Raw genomic sequence first — 23,480 nt, forward strand, 5'->3', positions numbered from 1 at the left:
ATAATCTTTGATGAGAATAAAACCTTTACATTTCTAAAAATTTCAATTTGTCTTCCTCTGCTTCCTAAGACCCAGGTTTGATAATATTTGTAATTCTAAAAATCATTATTTTAGCTCCAGATTTTTAAAAAATGCTTTAAAATTTTTTTATTTTTAAAATCTAATTTTCTATTTTAGAAACTTAAAATTTTTATTTATTTGTCTTCTTTATAAAAGTATCTGTTCTGAGCAGTTGCATTAAACTCTAGAAATGCATTGTCACCCTTGTTTTGATATAGTCCTAGGGTTTACTAGTTGCCTTTACCTCTAGTATTTTTTATATCCAAGGTTTTTCTCTTTTTTTGGATATGTACATATAATTTTTAATTGGCTAGAATATATAATGGAGTAATATCCTTTTCCAGAAAAGAAAAATCTGGGAATATATTTTCTGAATCCTTATACAACAGAAGAAATATTTAGTTGGTCTTTATGTGCAAATGATAATATGGCTGGCTAAAAGATTTAAGGTTCACAACATTTTCTTCAGAACACTGTAGATATTTCTTCATTGTGTTTTTAGTCTTTAGCATCTTACAATAAATTAAGCATGTTTGTTTCCCTATCTTTTTAAATAAAATTATTTTATCTTTCTAAAGGTTCTGAGTAGTATTTTTTAGAATTAACTTTTAAATTCAGAATTAAAAGCAGGATATATCTAGTAATATGCGACTCCATTCAGTACTTCCTTTTGGCATTTAGGTGGCACTTTAGTTATAAAAACTCAAGTTGTTTTTGAAGAATTCATATTTCATTTGTCTTTTGCTTTACATTGCCAAATTGGACTTTTATTTTTTCATTTCATATTATTTTTTATTTTATTTATTTATTTGCATTATTATTATTTTTTACAGAGTGTGCAGGTGCAAGCAGGGGGAGATGCAGAAGGAGAAGGAGAGAAAATCCCAGGAAGAGTCCATGCTGAGCATAAAGCCCAATGTAAGTTTTGATCCCATGACTCTGAGATCATGACCTCAGCTTAAATCAGGAGTTGGATGGATAAGCAACTGAGCCACCCATGTGCCCCTCAAATTGGGCTTTTAAATTACTATTTGGAGTTTAACTGTACATTTTATTATTCTGTGCCTCACTATTATTCTATGCCCTACTTTATATTGTGCTAATTGTATTTTTGTCTATGAATTTTTTTTTTACTTTGTTTATTATACGTCTTTACCAGCCTGCTCTTATATGAATGCCAGATTGCCTTCAGTCTCAGATGGAATATTCAGACTTTTGGCCATTTTCTTCTCTTCCCTTAAAGTCAATGCTGTTTCTTTTGGGGACCATTTGTTTTGCTTTTATGCAGTGACTTCTCACCTGGATCCTGGCCAATAATTTGATAATTATTGGTAATTTTTTAAGCCAGATTTAATGAAATACTCTTTGCTCCATTTTAACCACACCCAGCTAGCTGGGACAAATCAGCCTAGTATATATGATTAAAATGATGAGGCAGCAAGGCCTATCTGATGATCATGCTTTGACATTTTGGAAATACATTAAGACTGACGTATTATTACTAATACCTATCATGTGGCAACAAGATCTTTACTAGGTGCTTTAGTATCACTCAGCACTACATACAAAAGATATCCAATTTGCAGTCTTGGTCTTACCCATTACTGAGCCTAGGAAATCAAAGCTGACTGGGTCAGGAATCTGAAGCAGACCAGTCATCTGGTATATCCAAGAATTATTCTCCTGCCTCAAATGTTGAGTTCTTAATTCAGCTGTGCTGTATTTTATTCTGCTTGAATGGGGCTTTCAACCTGGGACTGACCATGACTGACCCAAGGTGACTTTCTTGAGAGGCTTCAAAGCTATCGCAGTAATTCCAGCAGCTGCCTGGGATCATGTCCTAATCCAGAGTGCTTGAGCAGAAAACTCCTTCTATTAGCATTGATTCTCTGTCCAGAAGCTTCAGACACTCTGACCTGGTGGTTTGGGCTGGTTCATTGGACATTGAATAGAACTTTTACACACAGTAGTTTGCTTACTAACTACTTTACTGAGGGGTCAAATTCTACTTCTACATCACAGACTCAACCTTTGCCCCACAAAATCCTAGGTACTTTGGTGGCCCATGGCTAAGGTAGAAGCAAGTCTCTCGATTAAGGCAATTTTATGGCAGTATTCAGGGGGTGTTAGTGTTGTCAAAGATTATCTCTCTTTTCTTAAATCTACAATAAGAATGGGCTACCTTCTAAAGAAAATAAAAGGGTAAGGTTATTTTGAACTATTATCATCAAGGATTAAATCTCTACCTAGAATGGAATGAAAAGACACTTAAAAGATGATGTAGCAGTTGAAGGAAGCAGTTTTGCAGATTGAGAATCAGTAACTTGGGATGCCTGCCTGCCTGTCACTTCTCTCCAGAGACTCCCAGGCCTGTCTTTCTAAAGCAAATTATTAGAACTGGATAAATTGAAGCCCTACATCATTAGTTGAGGGTAGAAATTTAATGTGCTATAAACAGTTTTAGTGACTACGGGGTTTGCTACCTATGTTTCAGTGGTAGAAATGTTTAAATATTTAAATTCTTGACTTTGATAAATCCATTAATAATGTATAGTCTATTGACATTTCTGAAGGTCTGTTCCACCCCAAATCATAGTATCTGCTGAATAATTAATACTTAAAGCTTTTTATTCTTCTCCTGCTCCCCTGCTAGTGTCACTCTATTTTGGACTATGGTTGGTTGCAGTAGGAAGAATATGAATTTGGTCAACTTTCACATTTGAATCTCAAGGCTAGAGTGATGAATTTGGTCAAGTCGCTTCAGAATTCCAAGCTTCTGGAACTGACAGTGAGGATAATAGTATGAAGGAATAATGAAGGAAGTAATACCTCTAATAATGAAGGAAGTAATACCTACTTCACAGGGTCAGGATTAAGAGTAGGGTCTGGAATTACATTGCTTGAGTTTGGATCCCTACCGAATGCCTAGCTGTGTCACTTGTTAATGGCACTAATCTCTCCCCAGCTCATGTATAAATTTCCTCATGTATAAATTGAAAACAATAATGATATCTTCTTCATAGGGTTATGATGAAACATAGGTGCATTAGGCTTTATTTTTGAGTTTAACACATTATAAATATCCTGTAAATTTTAATATTTTAGGATTCTTATAATTATAGAACTAAAACAGTTATTGGCTTTTCTTGTCTTTCTCACTCTCATACTTCATTTTGTTCTTTATTTGTTCTGTGCAGACTGGGCATAATCACATCCAAATTATCTATTGTTTTTCTGTCCACCCCACATGTTGTTGGGGAATCCAGAAATAACCGAAACCGCTGCCAAGCAGGCAGGCAAGGGGCATCTGAGAATCTGGAACAGGGCAGTTTACTGGCTGTATTGTGATTGGAAAATTTGCCAAAGAAATAGCATTTATTGCATTTTTATCCGATTTTTATTTCATGTCCTTCAAAAATATTTTATTCTTTTTTTAAAGGTGTGGTGTATTTTTCTATATGCTGTATAGTTTATTTATCTTATTGTTATTGTGAGTAGTTGTTCTCTTTGGAATATAGCTCTCAAGTAGATTATCCTGGCATAGAAAGATGCTACTGATTTTCTATACATTGATTTTCAGCCCAGAAACTGTTATTTTTTTTATTCTACTAGTTTATGGGTTGTTTGATCTACTGCATATTTATTATTTTGTAGACCAAGGGTGTGCAGACTTTTTTTGGAGAAGACAGATGGCAAATATTCTTGTCTTCGAGGGTCATGCAATCACTAATAACTCTGCGATTGTAGATCAAAAGCAGTCATAGGCAATATGTAGACCAATGGGCGTGGCTGGATTTGGATTATAATAGGCTTGATTTAGCCCAGGGGCTGATACACATAATCATTTTATTTATAAATAAAACATTTTGTTATTATAGATATATCTTAATCCTTTGCTTCTTTTTTGTATATTTTATGGACTAAGATTTCTAGTGTGGAATTCTAGTATGGTATTTTCATCACTATTTTTCTAGTGATGCCAATAAGTGGTAACTCTTTTTTTTTTTTAAGATTTTATTTATTTATCCAGGAGAGAGACAGAGAGAGAGGCAGAGACACAGGCAGAGGGAGAAGCAGGCTCTCCATGGAGATCTGGATGTGGACTCGATCCTGGAACTCCAGGATCATGACCTGAGCCGAAGGCAGACACTCAACCATTGAGCCACTCAGGCATACCAATTGGGAACTCTTGACTATTTCCTGACTTTATGGGGATTCATTAGAAAGTTCGATACTAAAAATGACATCATCTTTGGATTAAGAAAGTTTCTCACTTTGCCAAAATCTTGATACTAAATAAATGCTTATATTTACAACTTTCCTGCATCTGTTGAGATAATCATATCATTTTGTTCTTTAGGTTGATTGACTTTATATTTTGAAATATCTTTGCCTTGGTAATATAAATCCAACTCATTAATGATGTGTTAGTTTTATATAGTATTGATTTGACTCGACACTATTTTGTTATAGTTGCATTTATGCTTGTAAGTGATTTGGGCGTTTAGTTGTCTTTTGCACTGGCCTTGACTGGTTTGAGAATAGGGTTATAATAACATTAAAAAGAAAAAGTTGAAGAACTTTATCTATTTCTTTATTCTGAAAAAAGTTTGTAATAAATAGAGAGTTTGGGCTCTGTGTAATAAAGATTATCTTGTGAAATTGGTTGAGGAGAGAGAGGTTTTAGACTGCTGATTCAGATTTACTTAATGGCTGCTGGCTTTTTCAGAATGTATTTGTTTTTTGAGCCATTTGGTGATTAAAATATTTTGGGGAAATTTGGCATTTCATCATTATTCTTATTTATTTATTTATTTATTTATTTATTTATTTATTTATTTATTTGACAGAGAGAGAGCACAAGCAGGAGCAGCAGGCAGAGGAAGAGGGAGAAGCAGGCTCCCCACTGAGTTGAGAGCCCAAGTAGGACTTGATCCCAGGACCGTGGGACCATGACCTGAGCCAAAGGCAGAGGATCAAGTGACTGAGCCACCCAAGCACCCCTCATCATTATTTTCAAATGGATTGATACAAAATTATTTATAGTATTAATAACTTATCTATAGCCATGGGTACACCCAGCTGGCTCACTCGGTAGAACGTGCAACTCTTGATCTCAAGGGTTGTGAGTTCAAGCCCCACATCTGGAGTAGATATTGCATAAAAAAATTAAAATTAAAAAAAATTATCTCTAGGTGTTTACTTTCCATTTCTGGTTATGCTAATTTGTGGCTTCTCATTTCTCTTGATCAGTCTTGCTAGAGATTTATAAATAATACTCACTTTTTCAAGGAACTAGTACTTGATTTTGTTGTTGTTGTTGTTCTTCTTTTTTTAAAAGAAAGCAGTTTTACTCTTTGTCTAGACCCTTTCCACTACCTTATTTGGACTTGTTTTTCCTCCTCCTTTAATATCTGCTTTGGTTGGATATTTCGTTCACTTATTTTCAGTCTTTTAAAATACTTATTTTTTTTTAAAGATTTTATCTATTTATTCATGAGAGACACACAGAGAGAGGCAGAGACCTAGACAGAGGGAGAAGCGGGCTGCCTTCAGGGAGCCTGATGTGGGACTCCATCCTGGGACTCTAGGATCATGCCCTGAGCCTAAGGCAGCTGTTCAACTGCTGAGCCACCCAGGCATTCCTTTCATTACGTTTATTAAGGGGCACCAGGGTGGCGCTGACTCTTGATTTCAGCTCAGGTCATAATCCCAGGGTCATTAGATCTAGCCCTGTGTCCGGCTCTGTGCTGGGTGCAGAACCTGCTTAAAGATTCTCTCTCTCCTTCTGCCTTTGCACCTGCCCCATCTCCCCTACTAAAAAATAAAATAAAATAAAATATTTCCTAAGGCTGCAGCATTTCCTCAAAGCATTCATTTAGCTGTATCCTACAAGTTTGATATTTGCTATCATTTAGTTATAAATATTTAATGAGCCTTGTAATTTAGGAATGGGTTTTTTAGTCCCCATTATGTGGTGGTATTTTAGGACTTTTGCAATAAGTTTTAATATTATTGCATCGTGATTAATATCTTCATTGTATCAATTTGGAACCATGTTGAGACTTTCTATGTAATTCTGTGTAAGTTAAAAGCATCTGTCCTATGTTTCGTGTATTCTTTGGGGGTGCTAGGTTGGTGTGGGGTCAAGGATCTGGGAATTCAGGTGCTGGCAGGTTGAAAGATGCTGTGGGTGTGGGTGCATCAAGGAATCAAGCCTGTGTATGTTTGTCAGTAGTCTTTAGCTTTCTCATTTGTCAACCTATCAAACTTTATGATGCAGATTTCTGTAGTACACCGTATTGCATTTTTACATTCTATACCTTGGCATCAGGTATGTATTTTACTTAAGGACAATTTACAAATCAAAACAGAAACTTGCAATAAACTCCCTTTACAGTTTGTGGTTATAAGAAGCCTCAAATTCCCTAAGGCTTGATTGATAAAACATGGCATTTTTCCTATTCCTACAATAATGTTTAGCAAACTTTATGACAGAGGGAAACAGCTGGTAAAGTGGGTTCATAGAAAGGTGAAGGTAATATAGCCATAAAAAACAAGAGGATAATGATTTTAAAAAGGATATTAGTTGTAACAACACCATTAACCTTTTGCTTCAAATTATTGAATGTGTGGTCTTTTTTAGAGGTCTAATCAAGGGTTTTCAGTGACTGCAGTGTGGGAAAAAAGAAGAAACAATATAGAATTTGCTGTAATTTTTTCCCTTCAAATTATTCTTTTCCCTAATCCATTAAGAAATAAAGATGATCGCTGGGCTTGGACTTATATTGAGAATTGATAATTTGCTTCATAGTGGAGAAAATATTAAAGGATATATAGATAGATATAGATAGAGAAGACTTATAGGATATTTTATATGTGTGTGTATGCATATTATCTACATAGACCAGAATTCAAATACCTGGTGGCAAGAACAGACACCATTGCTGAGAGGGGAAGGCATTTTTATGAAGTTTAAGCATAGAACAATATTTCCTATCCTAGGTTTATAAATCCATTTGGGATTTCGAATGCCATTTGGGTGATAGTTTAATTTAGTTTAAATTAGAATCAGTCTCCTTTTAGACTTTGTTAGACTTTGTGATTTTACAGCTGACGAAGGTTGCATGCTTGCTGCAAAGGTGAAATTAATTGCAGAGTGAACAGATCAATGAAAGCTAGATAATGTAAACATTAGTGGAGCTAATTTAGATGGAAAACTATAACAGAATTTTTGTTGAGGGAAGGGAGAATTATTGAGACTAGGGGCTCTTAAGTTGGTGTCGAGGGTCTTGGACTAGAGAGGTTTTGTGAACCTCTCCAGATAGTAGGCACAATTTTGTAAGAAGATACCTGTGTGAATTGTTTTGGGAGAAGGTCTACAGAGTTCAGCAACTTCTCAAGGTTATGGGGGTTATAGGTCTCTAACCACCATAAAGGTTAAGAACAAATGATCTAGAATGTTTTTTCTGTATTTACCTTGTTGCCTGGTAACTGCTACATTTTCTGCTTCTAGAAGTTTTTGTAGCTAAACTTTTGAGATTTGGTGCTTCTCAGGTCTTTCCTCTTCTGGAAGAGGCTGTTATATGTCTTCTTTGGTCACCTTCCTGCCTTCTTGAACTTACAGGGAATTTCCTTTCCAAACCGACTTTCGGGATACAAGGTCCAACATGTGAGGAACACTTGGAAGTTTGAGAAGATGCAGGAGGATGGGACAGTGAGGCGGTCTGGTCCATCTTGGAAAATGTATGGCAAGGCTCATCTAGATGCATGAGTTCCTGAGCTTTGTGTGTATAAAATATGATCCAAATACAGTTGGCCTATTGTTAAGGCCTTTGCTCATTTTTTAAAACTTAATGCAAATACTGCATCTCAAACCCTATTTGTTTTATATGCGATTCCTATTTAACTCTTATGTTTCTCTTTGTCTATTTTTTTTTGTCCCATTTTTGTGACCTGATTTTAGGCTAGATAGTTTTCAACTTTAGGATGTTCTTGTTCTTTTTGTTCTGGGTTTCATTGAGAACCTGGGGAAAGGTACAGAACTTTTCCTCAGAGATGGACTCCTTCATATATTTGGGGCATATAATTGGAGAGCTTCCCTAAATCCTTTAAAAGGCATGGTTCCCAGAGGAAGAACTCTCGGTTTTGGCTCGGCACATTTCTTGCTGGTTATACTGCCTGTGATGTGGATAACTCCAGCCCAGGGTTCCATAGTGATCTTTTTCAAAGGCCAGTGTGATGGTTTTGCACCCTTGCTGAAAACCTTCTAGTGGCTTCCCAGTGCTTACAGGCTAAACTACTACATAAAACCCATGTGGCTGAATGCTTCTCATGGCCATCTTACTGTTTACCTCCCCAGCTGTCCCCTACCTCACTCCGTACACTCCAAGGCACACCCTGCCTCTTACTTGCCTCTATGATGCACAAACCCTGCCCAGTGTTTTTCTGAAACTGCCATTCTGTTCTGGTCCTGGAATTTGTCCTCTCAGCATGGCTGGCTACCCCTTGAGTATGCTTCAGGATCCATCCACCCTTCAGGATCCATCCATCTCTTCGTGAGTGAGGCCACTCTGACACCCGCCCTGCCCACTCACACCTGTGGTATGGTGGCAGTTGGTTCTTGGTACCACCATGGGTCCTTGTCATTGTTGTTCTCAGTACACTGTGGTTCATTAATTTGTTTACGTGTTTATATGGTTACTATAGTCAGAAACTAATTTTTTATTAGTATCTATAGCCCAGTTCCTAGTAGATTTCCTTTCAGTCGACTTCCTGTTCGAATTTTAGCTTTGTTGAATGAATGTTCCTCTGGGTTTGCTAGGTCCCATGGAGAATTTATTAGCAGGAAAGATTACAAAATTTGAAGAGTGAGTCATTGGTGGATAGCGTACAACCACTCTGATCCAAGACAGTTTATCCAGAGAACAATTATTCATCTCCCTCTTTTTCTCTCTCTCTATAATTTTTTGGAGTAGTATTGTGTGAAAAGAACATCTTATTGTTTCTGAAAGAACTAATTTCAAATTCTGGATCTTCTGTTTATTATTAGGTGACCTTAGTGGAAGCCCATTGTTCTACTTAATACTTACCCTCTTCATCTCCAAATTGGGATATTAAATATATCTTTTCTTTTTATGTCATAAGAAAGCTGTTAGTATGGAAATCATACCTGTATGCATAAACTGCTTTGGGTAATGTGACATAGAAGTGTTAGGAGCATTAGTGAATCACGTGCTGCTGAGCTTATGGAAACATTACATTAATTTGAAAGTGAATGCCAAGTGAGAGTGATCAAACAGGAATAGAAAAGAAGCATCTTCGTCCCCACTTTCTCTTCTTGTACACATTGCAGGCATCACCAGTGGATAACAGAACTCTGTCCGGAAGGCCACACTGTTTCAGACTCCTCCTCGTGAAGTCATTAACCAGAGTTGGTAACAAATCAGGCAGTCATTAATTGGATTAAGCTATTAATTAGAGTTGGCTCAAGAGATAAAATGTAGGTGCTATTTTTAATGCTAGAGTGTGTGGCCTATGAAAGAAACAATGAGTAGGAAAGAACAGTGTTAATGATTACAAGTCCACGGACAAATGCACATTTCACTGCCAACAGCAACTTTGTCTTTCCATTGTCTTGTTCATAATGGTAGGGTTTTGCTTGGGCACATGGTTCCTCAAAATCAAAATGGGATATTCTGTTCTATTCTTTGCAGCAGGATGTGGCCATGGAGCATGAGTTTTGGCCAATTGGATGGAAGCTGCAGTGTTGAGTGGCAGTTTCTGGGAACTGTTCTCAGGGGGCGGTTGGTGCCAGCTCTGTGCTCCTTCTCCTTGTCTCTTTCCACATTCTGCTGCTGGCATGTGGACTTACCCTGAGGAGTGGTGACAAAGCAGAGTCAACTGGAAGAGCTCATGTCCCTTGAGGTTATTACCAAGTAGGTCCTGTGGACTAGCCCCAGACTAAACTTCTCTTTTGTTTAAGATGCTGTTAAATAGTCATTGAAATCTGCTGAGAGTCTGCCCTTCCCCATAACGGTTTATTTAACCGTTTGTTTATTTAATTCCCCCCATTAGGAGTTCTTAGCACATTAGGATAGGAAGGCAAAACATATTTACTGTAGGGATAGTAAGGTGAACAGAAAGACTTTTGTGCACTAACCAGGTTGGAAACCACATGTTGTGTTGATGTCCATTGGGACAGTTGCCCAAGTGGCAGCAGGAATGTGATGATGTAATTGAGCTATGGATTGGGAAGTTGGGATGTTGGATTTTGCTTTGGGCCCCCTATAAGTTGTCTGAAAATTTTCTAGGTACATAGGACCCCAGTTTTCTATTAAAAATGATGTGTACCGGGGTGCCTGGCTGGCTCAGTTGGTTAACCATCTGACTCTTGGTTTTGGCTCAGGTCATGATCTCAGGGTCATGGGATCGAGCCCCACATCAGGCTCCATGCTCAGTGCAGAGTCTGCCTGAGATTCTCTCCTTTCCCCTTCCCTGCCTCCCCGTCTTCTCCTCTCCACACCCACCTGCCCTGTGAGGTCTCTCTTTCTAAAATAAATAAAAGCTTTAAGAAATAAAAGAAAATAAAAATTATATGTACATCTGAAGAAAAATGGGGAGAGGTTCATGCCAATGTGGGAGGTGGAAGGTATGAGGGTGTGGGGTGGGGTCAAAGCCAGGAGGAACCATTCCGAAACCAAGATACATTGCCACCAATGCTGGGGACTGACCTATTAGCTGGCAGAGGCCCGGTGAGGGGATTTGTTAACAAGGGACGGCAGATACATGATACCTTTGTATTGTGACATTTCCATATTCATACACATAGTCCACATGCCTCATAAATTTTCAACGGTGAATAGTTTTCTGCATTTGGTACGTGCTGCTCGCTTTAAGTTTCTGTCACAGAGCTCCACTTTCGCCCTTGTCTTTTATATATTCTGTTTACATTTGAATATCTATATTTATACTGACTACAGTAAAAAAAAAAGTATATAATAGTCATTCAACATCAAGAACAGCTTTTTATCTGCTTTGTCAGAACATCATTTAAACAGCTACATTCTCTTAATGCACAGTAGTTAAATAAACTCCAAGATTCTTATCCTGCAATAACCCATTAAATCATCTTAAATACTATGTCATAATGACAACTTGATGCAACCAGATGTGATATTTGGGGATTTGAAAGAAATACTTTTCTGAAGACACAGCCTCTTGATTTTACGTTCTTGAGGCCGTTTGCACAGCTGTTAAATCTCACCGTTCCACTTTCTGTGGCTGTATATCACTTCTGTTGTGCCTCACGCATGGCATTTCTAAAGTGCAAACGAAATGTTCCCCAGGACATTGTGATATCCTCTTTTGAGAAATCTGCATTGACCATGATTTAATACTCAACGTATGATTTTCTCGCTCTGGAAATGCTCAAATAACTGTGATCCCATTGTGACATGAGAGCATTAATATCAGGCCTTGCAAGATGCCCCATGGTCTGGGTATCTTGGTCAGTCAGTTGAGACCAGAAGTCCAGTATTCATCACACCCAGGCAAGATAGAAGACACAGGGCTTGATTACTGCACAGCTGAAAACTACAAATCCACATTTGGGTTAGGAATTACCTAACAAATTTTTTTTAACACCATCAAAATAGTAACCCGAGAACTCCAGTTTCAGCCCTGCAATGAATTATTTATAAAAGGTGTAAGCTTCATAGTATTTGAAGTTTCCATGTCACATGGGATCAGAAGTGAACTTTTGAACTTCTGATTTTATCAGCTGATATAAAAGTTGGCACAATTCAAAGTTGGGTATATGATGAACCATCAAAGAGAGAGAACCCATTTGACAACCATGTTATACATCGTGTGCAGGGAAAGATAATGCCACCATCAAGCAGGAATCCTAGAAATTAGGTCATAACAGGCAGTGCAAGTGGGCCCTAATGAACCCAGATTCATATCTGTGGTGAAATTATATACTGGGTAATGTCCTCGGAAAAGCTGCCATATTTTAGTCTGGAAAGAAGCCCATTGCTGATACAACAAATCAATTGATAAGAAGTGTCTTTATTGCACTCAATAAAAAAACAGCGCAACCCCAAATAAACATACACGGCTCATAAAACAAATTGCTCACCTAAAATGAATTACACTCTAAGTTTTTTTTAAAGTAAATTACACAGAATATTCAGTGATGTTTCCATCCGCTAAAGACTAAGATTATAAACAGCACTAAAAGTAAATGTTTCCACGTTTCTTTTTAGTCTTTTTTGTTGTTGTTGTTCAATCTACAGGATTACCAAGAGCAAAATGTAAAAGAAAAAAAAAAGTGGTAGAAATGGCCTGTTTTGTGAAATATAGGAAAAAATATACCATCTGTGATTTAGCACAGTTCTCAATATCCCATCTGTGATCTAAGCACGGTTCTTAACAAAGGCTGCATCCATTGTAGTTCAATATGATTTTTAAAAAAGTTTTTCTAAGAAGACTACTGTGGTAAGACACTAGTATTTTTGGTATGGAGTTCCTTCTGAATGAAACTATTTGTAACTATTGTAAGAATTTGTCGTTTTTGTTGCATGCAGGGGCTTACAGATTTGAAAAGCTAATAAACCAGAGCCACCTTCTATCACCTTGTTCCCGGAAAACTTTATAAAAGAAATGAATTTTGAATCCTGTGTGATGCGTTTTTGTTTCTTCATGAATTGCTTAAACAAACATCGTTACCAAGAATCTTTTTTTTATATATTTATTTTATTTTAGAGAAAGAGAGCATGTGCGAGTGGTGGAGGTGCAGAGGGAGAGGGAGAGAAAATATTAGGCCAGCTCTACACTCAGCATGGCTCGATCTCTGAGGTCAAGACCTGAGCTGAAATCAAGAGTCAGACGCTGGTGTCCCTATTACCAAGAATCTTGTTAGATGGATTTCCATGTATGAGGGAGACTAAAAGTATTAAATGGTGTTATTATACTGTTTTAGTCAATGTAGTTTGGTTCAGAAATTAATTAGAAGATGGCTCATCCCACAGTGACCACCAGTCTTTTCTCAGGATGCTGCTGCCACCTACCCATTTCCCCCGATGAACTCATTTGGTGATATAAAGCCACATATGGGCACCTCCCATCACGATCAAATAACATAAAAGCAAAGTTTCTCAACGTTGGCATTATTAACACTTCCAGATGGATAATCCTGTGTTGGGAGGCTGTCCTGTGCATTGTAGGATGTTGAGCAGCATCCCTGGCCTCTGCCCCCTATACCCCAGTAGAACTCCACTCCCCCAGTGGTGAGGACCACAAATGTCTCCAGAAATTGCCTAATGTCTTCTAGGTGGGAAAATATCACTGTTGGGTGAGACCACTCATATAAAAGGAATCATTAAATTTTAATATTAGCAATTGTTGGAAACTTTTTTTCTCTCTCTTTGTAGGGTAATAGTCAATGATTTGTACTTTGCTACTTACAGTAAAGAAAAATGGGATGGGGACTAATACTGATTATAGGAAGGAAAAAAAAAGTGGGAAGTGGTTTAGGAGAAGCTAGGGCTGCAGGAAATGTTTTGTAATGTATGAAGATCAAACAGAGGGAGGACAACACCATTGTCATTCAACATAGCCCAGTTCTCCATCCACCTAAGATTGTTCTTCAACTAACCAGGTTGTCTCAAACCACCATCCTTTCTTCATGCTGGGTCCTTGACGTGTGTATGGGGATGGGGGGTGGTTTCCAGCCCTCCTTGATCTGGAAAAATCCTCTTCATTTTGCAAAACCAGGCTCCCCTGTCTTCTCCATTTTTTTCTTTCAAAGTCTCCTAAGTCCTGCTGGTAAAACACAAATTTTCTCTTTCTGTTTTCCATGTTGTGGACTTCTATTAATTTCAATTTAGTGCTTTTCATATTCTGCTCAGTATTTCAGCTAAGTGGTTAGGTACCTGCCTTTTTAAAGATATCATAAACCCTTTGAAGCTAGGCTATCATCATTGCTGCCTGTAACATCTACTCTAGAGATTGCATTTAACTGTGATTGAGAGAAATCTGGCTTAAAGAAATGTAAGTATGGAGCTTGTTTCCCTTTTAGTGTAAGAAGCCTAGAAGTAGGCAGCTGAAGCCACTGACTCAGCAACTTGACAAGGAGTCTAATCTCCAAACTTCTCTGGGCATTTCCTTCTTGGTTGCAAAATGGCAGCCACTCAGCCAGGCTTCATCTCTGTGTTCTGGGGAGGCAAGCATAGGGTTCTGCAGAGACCAACACACTTCCCTTATATCTCTTAGAACTGACTCACATGGTGGTTCCTAAGTGTAGCAGAGGTGGTTGGGTGTGGTGGCGGTGGTGAAGTTTTATAGCCTCTTGTAGAAACTGGCAAAGGAAAGCAGGTTGGAAAAGGTTTCAAGTTAGTCACCCTCCAATGGCAGACAACACACTAAGTGCTTGTAGTTAGACTGTGCTCCGGCAAGAACTCTTCCTCGTAAGGCCTTTGGCACAGGAAAAATAGTCACCAGCATTTTAAGAAATTTTTAAAAATTAAGAAACTTAAGTCAGAGTGAGGGGGCACCTGGGTGGCTCAGTCAGTGAAGCGTCTGCCTTCAGCTCAGGTCATGATCTCAGGGTCCTGGGATTGAGTCCCTCATCGGGCTCCCTGCTCAGTGGGGAGTCTGCTTCTCCTTCTGCCCCTCACCCTCCTCACGTTCTCTCTCTCACTTTCTCTCAAATAAATAAAAATTTTTTTAAAAAAAGTCAGACTGAGAGGAGTGTGGGGCACAAGGAAGGAAGAGTGTTATTTAATCATGTTGTGCAGAGAGGTGCCGGAGCCAGGACTTTGAAGGCAGAAAGAAATTTGGATGGCTGACATGAGCTGTGGTATCACAGTGGGATTGAGATAAAGGGGTCACATGTTAAAATGTGGTTTTAAAATTGATCTGCCAGATAAATGATTTCTTTTTCAGACCCACCTGAAGACTCACATGAAGACGTATCTGAGATGTAGTCTACCTTTTCCCCTTTGGCCTTACTGCTTCCTTAAGTGGCCTCTGTAAAGCCCAAAAATTTGTGTGTTGGGCTGTGTGCTTGTATTTTTTTTCTCCCCCAAATATGAATATTGAAATATTTAACCTGAAACCACAGTGTTACATAGAAAACATTCATTTTATTTTCTTCTTCTGTAAGTGTGACAGTTTTAACCAAGAGTGGCCACATTGATTTCTTTTCTTTCCGTAAGTCTGTCTCTTCAGTAGAGGCTGAGGTGGGGGTTGCATTAAACAAAATAACACATTCTGTTCTGATATTTACTAGGACGAACCTCAGCCTCCCCTTCTCTGGGCTTCACTCACAGGAGAGCTCACTAGAACATTTCCCTGCGGCAGGAGATCTGCAGATCCAACCCCCTCCCCCCCCAGCCCCCCTTCTCTAGAGATTTCCTTCACTTCATCTGGTCTTGGGTATGATAAATGACACAGGGCTCTTGGTGGCCTATATGCAAACTCAGAGAAAGAAAAAAATGAGGGGTAGAAAAAATAGTATTTCCCTTTTTAAATCTAAAATAATAAACTCATAAAAAATAAATAAAATAAATTCAATTGATTCCTGGGGCTTTTCCCATGAAACTGTCTCCTATTAGAAAGGAGACAAGATGATAAATTATGGGGGAAGAATTTTGCAAAGGTTTGTCATTGGTTGGTAATAATAGTAGTGAGGGCTAAGATGGATCGCAGCTGGCTGGCTCTCAATTCATTGAGTCCAATTGCCCGCCATTGGCAGCTGCGTCAATGTTCGTGATGTTTCTATTACGTGCAGTTTGTCCCCAACCATCCCAATGAACAATTAACGCTGGGACATCTTTGCATTTGGCTAAACTACAGATTTATGTTTGTACTTCCTACAAGCTCCTGAGAAAAATAATTATTGCTTTGTTTGTGTGGCCTTTTATTTATTTATTTATTTTGTGCTTTATTATTCACTTTTAGGTGTCCTGATTGATACTCACTTGGGTGCTGTTGCTTTAAGGTATAAATTATACTGTAGAATTCTTGGGTTTCCATTGGAAAGCAAGCTAATGTTTCTCTTATCCTTAATTTTATTGGCTTAAAAATTATTTTGTATTATGAAAGCAATGCAACAACATTTTTAAAAAGTATGCTGAAGAAGAAAAAAAAACTATTCATGGGCACAGACAGGGGTGCAGAAGGCTGTGTGTTGTAGTACTGATGGCAAGAGTGAAAATCTGAGAACAAACTAAATGTCCATCAATAAGGAAACCATTACATAAATGTTGCCACGAACATGAACATGTTGCAACTATTAATAAATAAGGTAGATTTTTGTGTACTGATAGAGAAAGCTTATTTTTCAAGACCAATCTTTAATTGAAAAAAGAAAAGTTGGGGGGCATCTGTGTGGCTCAGTAGTTGAGCGTCTACCTTTGGCTCAGGTTGTCATCCCAGGATCGAATCCCACATCGGGCTCCCCTCAGGGAGCCTGCTTCTCCCTCTGTCCCTGTCTCTGCCTCTCTCTCTGTGTCTCTCATGAGTAAATAAATAAAATCTTAAAAACAATAATTACCATAACTAACATTTGGCGAGCATTTATCATAAAACTGTTAGACATTGTTCTAAAGCAGTTTGTATGAATTAACCTGTTTAATCCCCATAGATCTGTGAGTTAGGCTATATGGTTACCATTTTACTGAGAAGGAGACTGAGGGACAGAGATGCTAAGGAAACTGTTGACACTCACACAGTGGTGGACCTGGGATACAAATCCAGAGAGATGGCTCCAGAGTCTCCATGGTGGTTTTTACCACACTGCCCCAATGATAATGGATCCTTAATTGCAGAAACACATGATACTGTGTGTCCATCTGAGTCTGAATTTTGCACAAAGGAGGTCATACCATACCTGCTACTCTGCACCTTACTTTTTCTCCTTTAAAAAAAAAAGTGTTTTTTTTTCATAGCTTATTCAAAAGACCCTTATTCTTTAACATATTTCAGAGTTTTCTATTGTGGGGATACAATTCTATTCATAAATGCTACAATCATTTTCTGTTTCTTTTTTGGTGCTGTTTTTCACTTGTATTGCTTTATGTTTTCTCCCTCTTCTGGGGTCAGTTTTGTACCTTGTATTTCTAGAAAATGCTTTATTTCCTTCTTTCCTGGTATTTCTTTCCTTTCAGTTCTTACCTTTATTATCCTCCTCTATTATGTGGATATATTTTATTGTTGTTTTCTTTTTTTTTTTAAGATTTTATTATTTATTCTTGAGAGACACAGAGAGAGGCAGAGAGGGAGAAGCAGGTTCCCTGAGGTGAGCATGATGGGGGACTTGATCCCAGGACCCTAGGATCATGACCTAGGCCAAAGGCAGACACTCAACCACTGAGCCACCCAGGCGTCCCTATTATTGTTTTTCTTAACTTTTGAAATTGGATTCTTAAGTAATCCTTTGTTACTTATTTCATTATGGAAGTTTTTAGTGCCATGAATCTAGACAAGCACATTTTTTTCCTCTGATATTCTGCTTTTAAAAACATCCATGAATAATTAAAGATATTGTTTAAAACTTCCTAGTTGGTTGACTTTTTCCTTTCTAATTCACACTTATATTTTCTTCCTTGTATTACACCTCTTGTTCCTGCCCTGCATGTCCTGGTTGTTGATTATTACATCTTCATATTTTATATTATCAAGGTTGATAGCTTTTCTACTCCTATTTCCCAGAGTAATTTAGTTTTAATTGTTTATTTAAATAAATGTAATGCCCATACACAGCATTTTGTGTCCCGAATTCAGAACTAAACACGATAATTTTGTTCATTATCATTTTCGATGAAGCATGGGTACTATTTTAGGTATCTCATAAGGAACTTGGCGGTTCCTTCAACACTGGATGTTTAGATTGTTTCTCATTTTCCTTTCTTGCATGTTATACTGCAATCACTGTTTTTAAGGATTTATCTTCAACCTCGCATTCTCCATTATTTCCAAAGTGAGAGCTCTCACTAGGTGGGATTGTGAGTTGAGTGGTCCTTTGGAAGCCTCAGGGATAATTTATACCTCTCTGCCTCGGGCATCCCTGACTTTTGCAGGAATCGTGCTAGACTGCCCCCTTATGGCAGCCACTTTAACTGCAGGTGCATTTCCATTCCCCGGTTACTTCTCCCATTGGGTAACAGAACTGCCCCTGGAATTCAGTGACAGACAGCTCTCCTGGCAGTGAGACAGGTTTCTCCTTATTTCTAGAACCTTTTTTTTTTTTCTTGGTGTTCAGCATATTCCCTGTACTGAATCTCAGAACCGTTCCCCAAATTGTTTCCGAGAGTTGAGATGGACTGCATTGCTTTAAAGAAATGTAGAATTTGGATTCTTTCGGAATCCACTCTGGAATCATTTTTTCCACAAGGTAATTTGCATGTCCCTCTCTGTATGAAAACCTACTTGCTATGTTTTACGTTCACACAAAACCCTGCAAATATTTTCATCAAGTTACTACCTCAGATATAACATGGTACCTTCGTGCTTTAAAAAAGGCTTTCTTGGGGCGCCCAGGGGTCTCAGTTGGTGAAGCATCTGCTTTCGGCTCAGGTCATGATCCCGGGGTCCTGGGATAGAGCCCTGCATCAGGGCCCCTGCTCAGCAGGGAGTCTGCTTCTCCCTTTCTCTCTGCCCCTCTTCCCCCCTCGTGCTCTCTCTCTCTCTCAAATAAAAAAAAAGTCTTTAAAAACAATAAAATTAAAAAAATATTAAAAAGGCTTTCTCAGCCAAAACGAAGGCTTTCTTATCTATTTTCAGTAAGAAGGGGCAGCTGGGTTGGGGCTGCCTTGACATGCCCACAAGTGAGGTTAGGGAACAATCTATTGCTATGGAATAACTTTTTTCCTGCATTGGTGTTGGACACAAGATGACCCAGACTGAGCTCATTCTCTTGTCCCCAGATGGCTTCAAGCCAGTCCACCGGGCCCTGCCCTTGGCGCTTCCTGCTACCTTACCTTCTACCCACTGCCAATTCTATCTGCCTCATAACGCTCAATATCCAGCAGCACCCTGCCTGGCCCCAGCTGCCACAGGATCTCCCCCGGACTCCTGCACCGGCCTCCAACTGCTCTTCTCCTTTCAAACCTACCCTTTCAGACCCTTACTTGGCACAGCAGTCCGGGGAATTTTTCTACGTGAAAATTTTTTTACTTAAAAGCCTTCTGGGGATCCCTGGGTGGCGCAGCGGTTTGGCGCTGCCTTTGGCCCAGGGCGCGATCCTGGAGACCCTGGATCGAATCCCACGTCGGGCTCCCGATGCATGGAGCCTGCTTCTCCCTCTGCCTGTGTCTCTGCCTCCCTCTCTCTCTCTCTGTGACTATCATAAATAAATAAAAATAAAAATTAAAAAAAATAAAATAAAAGCCTTCTGTAGTTACTACAACTCTTGTTCTTAGGTTCTAATTCATTAACAGGACAGGTTATGCTCTCTGTCCTGCCCGTGGATTTTTGTGCATGCTCTTTCCTCTTCTGGAATAGTCTTCTCTCCCTTCTCTGTGTGGCTAAATCCAACCCATCCTTAGTCTTGACTTTAGATTTTACTTCTCCAGAGAAATCTCCCTGCATTTTCCAAGTTCCCTGGATTTATGGCTCCTATGGTTCCCTGTCCTGCACTTGTCACATTGCTTACTTTCCGGCTGATGAGCCCCTAAAGTGAGGGGTATTTTGGTCTCGTGTGCTCTATCAACTAGAAATTTTATCTGACTGTTAGTAACAGAGACAAACAGAATAAGATAAAAGGGTATTTTGTCTCACATATCATAGCCCTGAGAAAAGTATCTCAGAGCTGGTGTGGGGGTTCCACATGCCCACTGGAGAACCGTGTTCCCTCTATTGCTTCCACATCCTTAGTCCTTGTCTCTCATACTTGAGGGCACCTCATGGCCCAATATGGCTGGCGGAGCTCTTGCCATTACAGCCACGATCCAGACAGGAAAAAAGAAGAAGAGAAGGACAAAGAAAGTCTGTACACATATTTGTCTCTCCTTGAAAGAGTTTTTTCATAATCCTTCCTAATAATGTCTGCTTCCGTCTCATTAGTCAGAACTTCATTACATGGTGATACCTAGCTACAAGGTCAGTTGCGAATTTGTCTTTACCTGGGTATAATGTCACCCCAACTAAATCTGGGGTTCTATTCCTGGGAGAGAAGATGGGAATGGGTATTTTCAAACAACCAGTACCTTCTGCTTTGCCATTAGAGTATCTCAAGGTCTACCTATTTGGGTTCCCAGTAGATGTTTATGAAAGAGTGAATGTGCCTCACTCCAACCAAAAGAGGAGACAGCACTGGACATAGAGGGTAAAAGAATTGAATAGTTAAGATAACAAATGTTATCCTACCCAGTCAATAGAAACCATCTCTCTTAGAACGATGAGCATGACTCACCTGTACATGACATGGTGACATCTGATTCCTTGAGCTGCTCTTTGCTCTGGATCCAGCACATGGAAGCAGGTAAGTGTGGCAAAGAGATTCCTGGACTTGGAGTCAAAGTTAGGGTTCTAGGCTTTGCTCTGTAACTAACAAGCTAGCTGGCTGTTCTCATCACTTTTCCCTTCTCTTCCTTTTTAAAAAAAATTTATCTATGTATTGGGATGGGGGAGGAGAGAATCTTTAAGCATACTCTCCCCTGAGTGTGCAGCCTCCAAGGGGGGCTCAGTCTCATGACCCATGAGATCATGATCTGAGCCAAAACCAAGAATCAGATGCTTAACCAACTGAGCCACGCAGGTGCCCTGTCACTTACCTTTCTGAATCATTTTCTTTATTTGTAAATTAGGGCCTGTGCCATCTCTTCTGCTTGCCTGCTTAGGGTGGGGGGAGCCTAAAAATAAAGTGCACAAAGCAAACAGAATGTATCTAGTTGGATTTGCTGCTAATCAATAAAAACCTGCAGGACTTGATATGGATGGCTCTGCTTTCCTCACTGTCTTCTTATCTTTGCAAGGAGCCTGTATGGAACAGAGCCCCAGCTTTAGCCTTGCACCCCATGCTCTGAGACCATCTTGAGGCCAAGGCAGGAAGGGCAGAAGCAGGTAGTTTGTTTTTGTTTTTGTTTCTTTTGGCTGGCATAACCAAACCGGCTTGGTTTTTTAAATGATGTTAAATTGCCCAGCTTATGAAGACAACAGATACTTATTTGAAAATGAAGGTGAGGAACAGAAAATGTAGAAGACAAATCCCTCATATCTGGGTACCACAGGACTTCTGTGTGTCTCTCTCTCTTTCTGCTACTAATGTACATGAAGCAGAGTTGTGCCATCGATTTCTCAGCAAAGTAGAAAACCACAGAGGCATTGAACAAATGCACGGGTGTGTTTTCTGTTTAATCTTTGTAGCAACATTTGAAGGTAGGGACCTAGGTTATTCCCATTTTATAGATGAGGGAGCTGTGGGCTAAGTGAAGAGGGTAGGGTGGGAAGGACCAGCTTCCAGCCATTATGGTGTGCTCCTTGGTTAGAAGGTGAATTCTCTGTGGGAGATGCAGGGACATCCACTTCCTCTTTGCACTCTTCATGATAGGCATGCAAAGTACGTGTGCTGATCATAATAGCAAAACAATCTTCCAGAAACCCAAATCTAGGGCCATTGTTAGCCTCAACAGTTACTTGTGCAAATTACAAATAGATGATCCCTCTGGGTGTAAGCGTTAGGCACAAGGAAAACGCATCCTCCCTATACCTCGCTTAGAGCCTGTGGTTTTGGCCTAGGCGCCCACTTGCCCCTTGTTAGGTATCTTGTTCAGTGCACACACTGCACACCACTACCCCTTGGAAGTCCTTGATCATGAGCTCCAGGCTCCAGACCCTTGGCGCCTGAATACAGTGTCCCCATCTCCCCTATACCTGACACTGGAAAGGAGTAGCAAAGGTGGGTCCCATTGACATGGAGGCATAATGACCAACACCAGATACATTCAAGTTTGTGTTTCATTGGCAGCAACAGGAAGCAATCTCTGAAGTTCCCAAGCACCTGAAGGGGGTGGAAAAGAAGCAACTCTGTGGTTAAAATAGCCAGTTGAAATACCCAGAGACAGGCTTCTTTTCTTTCTGGGGATTCCCAGAGTGGCCTTGCTTAAACATGCCCTTTCTTGTACCTTGAGAATAACTGCAGGGAAAATAATTTTATTTGTCCCTCATTATTTTTATGTGGCTAATAAATCACATATAATTCTGGCACTTCTTCCTAACAGCAATTAGAATAAACAATAAGAATCATTTCAGCTGCTTGACAATTAGGGTTCTAATGAGTGAAATGGAAGTCGTGTGATGAGGATTTGGACAATTCATTAATTGGAAACATGAGCACTTAAAAAAAAACCTAATGAAGTCTTTAGCTAAATTATTCAAAACACAAAGAAAAATTGGATGGGAGGGACAGATGCCAGAAATAGGCCATATTCTTCATATTAGAGGGGAAAAAAAAAACCCGTGATGAGACAAATCCTAAAATGGATATAAGAATCAAGAGTCAGGATGGTGTGAAACCTTCCCATCACTGAATGGTACTGGCTCTACCACATATTCATATAAAGGAGGCACACTTTCCATCCTTCATCACTTGGCCTGACTATATCCCCACTGGTTAAGTATTTCTCAGCCAAGAAAGATCAGAGAGGTTGGGCCACTTGCCCAGAGCTACCCAGCCAACCGACCCAAACGCCTATCTCTCTACCTGTCCCCCTTGCCGTTTCCAAGGGCCAAGGCAAATTTTTCCTGAGGTGGACATTTTAGAAATGGTAGAAAGCAACACAGGATGTGCAGGCACAGAGGTATTATTCTATCTCCTTTTCTCCTTCCTTTGAACATAAGTATAATTTCCTACGTAAAATGCACAAATTTTATCCAAGTCTATAATCCGTGAATATGTGAACGTATGTGCATACGTGTAGCCACTGCTCAAATTAAGAACTAGAACATTTTCATCATCTCAGAAACATCCACTGTGCCCCCCTCCAAGTGATTGGCACCCCAGAGGCAACCGTTGATCCACTTTTTATCACAGTAGGAAAGCTGGTTTGTTCTAGAGCTTCATACAAATGGAATCGTAGAGCATTTAGTGTTTGGTATCTGGCTCCTTTCACTCCACATAAAGCCATGCTGTAGCACGTTATCAGCAGATCATCCCTTTTGATTGCTGTGAGTGATTCCGGGCTATGAATATATGATAATTTGTTTATCCATTCTGCTGCTCATAGACATTTGGATTATTTCCAGCTTTGGGCTACATGAATGTGGCTCTGAGCATTCTCGCTCACCCACGTTTTGTGGACATCGGTGCTCCTCCCTACCAGGGGAATTCCTAGGTCACAGGGTGGGCTATGTTTAATTTCACTAGAAAGTGCCATGATTTTTTAGCTAATTCCTTTTTTCCCCATCTTTCTACA

The 23,480-nt window shown here is 39.4% G+C and overlaps 1 long non-coding RNA gene across 13 annotated transcripts in view; it reads left to right on the plus strand.

Annotated features, from left to right (window-relative positions):
• LOC102154414 overlaps window positions 1–19,343 on the plus strand; it is a 48,267-nt gene extending 28,924 nt beyond the window's left edge. For 2 of the 13 annotated variants that reach the window (XR_005356945.1, XR_005356952.1), the window contains 3 exons: window positions 894–978; window positions 16,027–16,066; window positions 18,993–19,339. This is a non-coding gene — a long non-coding RNA (uncharacterized LOC102154414). Of the gene's footprint in view, window positions 1–893; window positions 979–16,026; window positions 16,067–18,992 lie in introns of those variants that run through there. The other 11 variants (XR_005356949.1, XR_005356944.1, XR_005356953.1 and 8 more) reach the window with 7 other exon arrangements.
• The last annotated feature ends 4,137 nt before the right edge of the window (window positions 19,344–23,480 follow it).

The sequence above is a fragment of the Canis lupus genome, chromosome 3 (assembly GCF_011100685.1).
Source record: "Canis lupus familiaris isolate Mischka breed German Shepherd chromosome 3, alternate assembly UU_Cfam_GSD_1.0, whole genome shotgun sequence".
In the NCBI taxonomy this organism is placed as follows: Eukaryota; Metazoa; Chordata; class Mammalia; order Carnivora; family Canidae; genus Canis; species Canis lupus.